Here is an 8141-nt window from a genome sequence, read left to right on the forward strand (position 1 = left end):
CAATACCCCTGAGAGACAGTCCTGTGAGACAGACCAACCTCAATACCCCTGAGAGACAGTCCTGTGAGACAGACCAACCTCAATACCCCTGAGAGACAGTCACTCCAGAGAGACAGTCCTGTGAGACAGACCAGCCTCAATACCCCTGAGAGACAGTCCTGTGACAGTGAGACCCACCCTCACTCCAGAGAGACAGTCCTGTGAGACAGACCAGCCTCAATACCCCTGAGAGACAGTCCTGTGACAGTGAGACCCACCCTCACTCCAGAGAGACAGTCCTGTGAGACAGACCAGCCTCAATACCCCTGAGAGACAGTCCTGTGATACAGACCAACCTCAATACCCCTGAGAGACAGTCCTGTGAGACAGACCAACCTCAATATCCTGAGACAGTCACTCCAGAGAGACAGTCCTGAGAGACAGACCAGCCTCAATACCCCTGAGAGACAGTCCTGTAACAGTGAGACCCACCCTCACTCCAGAGAGACAGTCCTGTGAGACAGACCAGCCTCAATACCCCTGAGAGACAGTCCTGTGACAGTGAGACCCACCCTCACTCCAGAGAGACAGTCCTGTGACAGTGAGACCCACCCTCACTCCAGAGAGACAGTCCTGTGAGACAGACCAGCCTCAATACCCCTGAGAGACAGTCACTCCAGAAAGACAGACCAACCTCAATACCCCTGAGAGACAGTCCTGTGAGACAGACCAACCTCAATATCCTGAGACAGTCACTCCAGAGAGACAGTCCTGTGATACAGACCAACCTCAATACCCCTGAGAGACAGTCCTGTGAGACAGACCAACCTCAATACCCCTGAGAGACAGTCCTGTGAGACAGACCAACCTCAATACCCCTGAGAGACAGTCCTGTAACAGTGAGACCCACCCTCACTCCATAGAGACAGTCCTGAGAGACAGTCCTGTGAGACAGACCAACCTCAATATCCCTGAGAGACAGACCAACCTCAATATCCCTGAGAGACAATCCTGTGAGACAGACCAACCTCAATATCCCTGAGAGACAGACCAACCTCAATATCCCTGAGAGACAGTCCTGTGAGACAGACCAACCTCAATATCCCTGAAAGACAGACCAACCTCAATATCCCTGAGAGACAGACCAACCTCAATATCCCTGAGAGACAGTCCTGTGAGACAGACCAACCTCAATATCCCTGAGAGACAGTCCTGTGAGACAGACCAACCTTAATACCCCTGAGAGACAGTCCTGTGAGACAGACCAACCTCAATATCCCTGAGAGACAGTCCTGTGAGACAGACCAACCTTAATACCCCTGAGAGACAGTCCTGTGAGACAGACCAACCTCAATATCCCTGAGAGACAGTCCTGTAACAGTGAGACCCACCCTCACTCCAGAGAGACAGTCCTGTGAGACAGACCAACCTCAATATCCCTGAGAGACAGTCCTGTAACAGTGAGACCCACCCTCACTCCAGAGAGACAGTCCTGTGAGACAGACCAACCTCAATATCCCTGAGAGACAGTCCTGTAACAGTGAGACCCACCCTCACTCCAGAGAGACAGTCCTGTGAGACAGACCAACCTCAATACCCCTGAGAGACCGTTCTGTAACAATGAATAAACCCATTTCTTGCAGATCTTCCAACCACATATATCCCATAGAGACAGTCCAATGACACCCAACATTTTAGAGACAGCCTGAGATATCCCAGAGGCAATCTTACAACAGTCCGCTGGTGCACACAGTGATCTGACCTGGCGCGGGGTCACTGGACGGTCTGGACCCCATAGACGAGGTAAGTTAACGCCATCCTGAGCTTTGCTTTTTGCTGTTTGATAAATTACTCAGCTCACAGTCCACAAAAAGGTCTTTGGATACTGCGGTAACTGACTAAAAGTAAATTAATCTCTGATTTCTCCTGTGTTAACCCCTTGATGAATGGAAAGAAGAGCTTTACCAGCCAATCTCTGGAGGAAGCAGCCATTATATATGGTCATCGCTGATTCATAAATAGACCCCAGTGTGTGAGATATATACAGGGCAGAAATCACCATTGTTATTACATTTACTGTGCAGATGGAACTAGGGGATATTATCATATTTACCCTGATATATAGTATGTAGCATCATCAATATGCACAACAGATCAATACAGCATGCAGAAAATGTATATCTGCCTATGCTGCCCCTTGTCCCAAGTCTGATCGTTTCTGATGTCGCTGCTGCAGGAACATGGCGGCACACACAGGCCCATCCTGCCCCTTGGTCCAAAAGGGACATTATTCAATGTCACAGTGACCAGATGATGAAAGCACACACAGGCCCATCCTTCCGCTTAGTCCAGTCCGGACCTATTCCGATGTTACTATGACCAGAAGATGACACACACACATGTCCGTCGGCTGGAGCCGGATCTTATCCGATGATACTGTGACCAAGAAGTGGCGGCACACACAGGCCCATCCTGCCTCATGGCCCAAGCTGGGTCTTATCTGATGTCACTGCAACCAGAAGATGACGACACACACAGGCCCATCCTGCCTCATGGCCCAAGCTGGGTCTTATCTGATGTCACTGCAAACAGAAGATGACGGCACACCCAGGCCTATCCTGCCTCATGGCCCAAGCTGGGTCTTATCTGATGTCACTGCTACCAGAAGATGACGACATACACAGGCCTATCCTGCCTCAAGGCCCAAGCTGGGTCTTATCTGATGTCACTGCAACCAGAAGATAACAACATACCCAGGCCTATCCTGCCTCATTGCCCAAGCTGGGTCTTATCTGATGTCACTGCAACCAGAAGATGACGGCATACCCAGGCCTATCCTGCCTCATGGCCCAAGCTATGGTCTTATCTGATGTCACTGCAACCAGAAGATAACAACATACCCAGGCCTATCCTGCCTCATTGCCCAAGCTGGGTCTTATCTGATGTCACTGCAACCAGAAGATGACGACATACCCAGGCCTATCCTGCCTCATGGCCCAAGCTATGGTCTTATCTGATGTCACTGCAACCAGAAGATGACGACACACCCAGGCCTATCCTGCCTCATTGCCCAAGCTGGGTCTTATCTGATGTCACTGCAACCAGAAGATGACGACATACCCAGGCCTATCCTGCCTCATGGCCCAAGCTATGGTCTTATCTGATGTCACTGCAACCAGAAGATGACGACACACCCAGGCCTATCCTGCCTCATGGCCCAAGGTGGGTCTTATCTGATGTCACTGCAACCAGAAGATGACGACATACCCAGGCCTATCCTGCCTCATGGCCCAAGCTATGGTCTTATCTGATGTCACTGCAACCAGAAGATGACGACATACACAGACCTATCCTGCCTCATTGCCCAAGGTGGGTCTTATCTGATGTCACTGCAACCAGAAGATGACGACATACACAGGCCTATCCTGCCCCTCAGGCCAAGCTGGACCTTATCCGATGTTACTATGACAGAAGACGACAGGCCTACAGTGGCCATCTTCTGATCTTATTTATCATCATGTCTGATAATGATCCAATTGATTTGGAACAAACTATTACCAGACATTGTGGTTGTTTTGGGTCCAATTGCCCATTCTCTCTACCCGTGTTACAGCATGTGGGAATGGCTTAATTTCTTCATTTACATTTATGTTCCTTATCCCTGACATCATATGAATCTGTGATCTTGGTGGTAATAATACTATAATACAATATGTAATCGTACACACTTTTCCCATAACTGGACACAATATTGTATTTCACAGAGCATCTCATACGTAGAAACCAAGAATAATCCCCAAACTGGATCTGTTTTAACTCTTTATTATGAACGCCAGTGTGCTCACATGATGGAATTTGCGCCTTTTGAAAAGGACATACATGGAACTTACTCTCCCGCCGTGCTGCTTGTTCTCTTCCCTTGACATTATAGTTTTACATGGTTTTCTGGGAATGTAAAAGCAAATTCTCTATTTATGGATTTTACCATTGATCTGCATATTGTTCCACTTGCTGTTTATTACAGGAGACAGGATGCCCCTTCCCAGACAGGTAATCAGTCCAATCTATCACTCTGTGCCGATTATTCCCAGAATCCACCACGAGTGTGTACCGGGGGGCATAGACATGATGGAGTGATAGTAGCACTGATTAGGGGGCCCATATACATAATGGAGTGATAGTAGCACTGATTAGGGGGCCCATAGACATGATGGAGTGATAACAGCGCTGATTAGGGGGCCCATAGACGTGATGGAGTGATAGCAGCACTGATTCGGGGGCCCATAGACGTGATGGAGTGATAGCAGCACTGATTCGGGGCCCATAGACGTGATGGAGCTATAGTTGCACTGATTAGGGGGGCCATAGACATGATGGAGCGATAGTTGCACTGATTACGGGGCCCATAGACATGATGGAGCGATAGTAGCACTGATTAGGGGCCCATAGACATGATGGAGTGATAGTAGCTGTGATTCGGGGGCCCATAGACATGATGGAGTGATAGCCGCACTGATTCGGGGGCCCATAGACGTGATGGAGTGATAGCAGCACTGATTCGGGGCCCATAGACGTTATGGAGCTATAGTTGCACTGATTAGGGGGGCCATAGACATGATGGAGCGATAGTTGCACTGATTACGGGGCCCATAGACATGATGGAGCGATAGTAGCACTGATTAGGGGCCCATAGACATGATGGAGTGATAGTAGCTGTGATTCGGGGGCCCATAGACATGATGGAGTGATAGCAGCACTGATTAGGGGCCCATAGACATGATGGAGTGATAGTAGCACTGATGAGGGGGGGCCCATAGACATGATGGAGTGATAGTACCACTGATTAGGGGGCCCATAGACGTGATGGAGTGATAGTAGCACTGATTAGGGGGGCCCATAGACATGATGGAGTGATAGTAGCACTGATTAGGGGGCCCATAGACGTGATGGAGTGATAGTAGCACTGATTACGGGGCCCATAGACGTGATGGAGTGATAGTAGCACTGATTACGGGGCCCATAGACGTGATGGAGTGATAGTAGCACTGATTACGGGGCCCATAGACGTGATGGAGTGATAGTAGCACTGATTAGGGGGGGCCCATAGACATGATGGAGTGATAGTAGCACTGATTAGGGGGGGCCCATAGACGTGATGGAGTGATAGTAGCACTGATTAGGGGGCCCATTAGACATGATGGAGCGATAGTAGCACTGATTACGGGGCCCATAGATGTGATGGAGTGATAGTAGCACTGATTACGGGGCCCATAGACGTGATGGAGTGATAGTAGCACTGATTAGGGGGCCCATAGACGTGATGGAGCGATAGTAGCACTGATTATGGGGCCCATAGACGTGATGGAGTGATAACAGCACTGATTAGGGGGGCCCATAGACATGATGGAGTGATAGTAGCACTGATTAGGGGGCCCATAGACGTGATGGAGTGATAGTAGCACTGATTACGGGGCCCATAGACGTGATGGAGTGATAGTAGCACTGATTAGGGGGCCCATAGACGTGATGGAGTGATAGTAGCACTGATTAGGGGGGGCCCATAGACATGATGGAGTGATAGTAGCACTGATTAGGGGGGGCCCATAGACGTGATGGAGTGATAGTAGCACTGATTAGGGGGCCCATAGACGTGATGGAGTGATAGTAGCACTGATTAGGGGGCCCATAGACATGATGGAGTGATAGTAGCACTGATTACGGGGCCCATAGACGTGATGGAGTGATAGTAGCACTGATTAGGGGGGGCCCATAGACGTGATGGAGTGATAGTAGCACTGATTAGGGGGGGGCCCATAGACATGATGGAGTGATAGTAGCACTGATTAGGGGGGGCCCATAGATGTGATGGAGTGATAGTAGCGCTGATTAGGGGGCCCATAGACGTGATGGAGTGATAGTAGCACTGATTAGGGGCCCATAGACATGATGGAGTGATAGTAGCACTGATTACGGGGCCCATAGACATGATGACGTGATAGTAGCACTGATTAGGGGGCCCATAGACATGATGGAGTGATAGTAGCACTGATTAGGGGGCCCATAGACATGATGGAGTGATAACAGCACTGATTACGGGGCCCATAGACATGATGGAGTGATAGTAGCACTGATTAGGGGGCCCATAGACGTGATGGAGTGATAGTAGCACTGATTACGGGGCCCATAGACATGATAGAGTGATAGTAGCACTGATTAGGGGGCCCATAGACGTGATGGAGTGATAGTAGCACTGATTAGGGGGCCCATAGACGTGATGGAGTGATAGCAGCACTGATTACGGGGCCCATAGACGTGATGGAGTGATAGTAGCACTGATTAGGGGGCCCATAGACATGATGGAGTGATAGTAGCACTGATTAGGGGGCCCATAGACGTGATGGAGTGATAGTAGCACTGATTAGGGGCCCATAGACGTGATGGAGTGATAGTAGCACTGATTAGGGGGCCCATAGACGTGATGGAGTGATAGTAGCACTGATTAGGGGCCCATAGACATGATGGAGTGATAGTAGCACTGATTAGGGGGCCCATAGACGTGATGGAGTGATAGTAGCACTGATTAGGGGGCCCATAGACGTGATGGAGTGATAGTAGCACTGATTAGGGGGCCCATAGACGTGATGGAGTGATAGTAGCACTGATTAGGGGGCCCATAGACGTGATGGAGTAATAGTAGCACTGATTAGGGGAGGCCCATAGATGTGATGGAGTGATAGTAGCACTGATTAGGGGGCCCATAGACGTGATGGAGTGATAGTAGCACTGATTAGGGGGCCATAGACGTGATGGAGTGATAGTAGCACTGATTAGGGGGGCCATAGACGTGATGGAGTGATAGTAGCACTGATTAGGGGGCCCATAGACGTGATGGAGTGATAGTAGCACTGATTAGGGGAGGCCCATAGACGTGATGGAGTGATAGTAGCACTGATTAGGGGGGCCATAGACATGATGGAGCGATAGTTGCACTGATTACGGGGCCCATAGACATGATGGAGCGATAGTAGCACTGATTAGGGGTCCCATAGACATGATGGAGTGATAACAGCTGTGATTCGGGGGCCCATAGACATGATGGAGTGATAGTAGCACTGATTACGGGGCCCATAGACGTGATGGAGTGATAGTAGCACTGATTACGGGGCCCATAGACGTGATGGAGTGATAGTAGCACTGATTACGGGGCCCATAGACGTGATGGAGTGATAGTAGCACTGATTACGGGGCCCATAGACATGATGGAGTGATAGTAGCACTGATTAGGGGGGCCCATAGACATGATGGAGTGATAGTAGCACTGATTCGGGGGCCCATAGACGTGATGGAGTGATAGTAGCACTGATTAGGGGGCCCATAGACATGATGGAGTGATAGTAGCACTGATTACGGGGCCCATAGACGTGATGGAGTGATAGTAGCACTGATTACGGGGCCCATAGACATGATGGAGTGATAGTAGCACTGATTAGGGGGGGCCCATAGACGTGATGGAGTGATAGTAGCACTGATTACGGGGCCCATAGACATGGTGGAGTGATAGTAGCACTGATTACGGGGCCCATAGACGTGATGGAGTGATAGTAGCACTGATTACGGGGCCCATAGACATGATGGAGTGATAGTAGCACTGATTAGGGGGGCCCATAGACATGATGGAGTGATAGTAGCACTGATTCGGGGGCCCATAGACGTGATGGAGTGATAGTAGCACTGATTAGGGGGCCCATAGACATGATGGAGTGATAGTAGCACTGATTACGGGGCCCATAGACGTGATGGAGTGATAGTAGCACTGATTAGGGGGGGCCCATAGACGTGATGGAGTGATAGTAGCACTGATTAGAGGGGGGCCCATAGACATGATGGAGTGATAGTAGCACTGATTAGAGGGGGCCCATAGATGTGATGGAGTGATAGTAGCACTGATTAGGGGCCCATAGACGTGATGGAGTGATAGTAGCACTGATTAGGGGGCCCATAGACGTGATGGAGTGATAGTTGCACTGATTAGGGGGCCCATAGACGTGATGGAGTGATAGTAGCACTGATTAGGGGGGGCCCATAGACATGATGGAGTGATAGTAGCACTGATTAGGGGGCCCATAGACATGATGGAGTGATAGTAGCACTGATTAGGGGGG

Source organism: Mixophyes fleayi, chromosome 2, assembly GCF_038048845.1.
Source record: "Mixophyes fleayi isolate aMixFle1 chromosome 2, aMixFle1.hap1, whole genome shotgun sequence".
NCBI lineage: Eukaryota > Metazoa > Chordata > Amphibia > Anura > Limnodynastidae > Mixophyes > Mixophyes fleayi.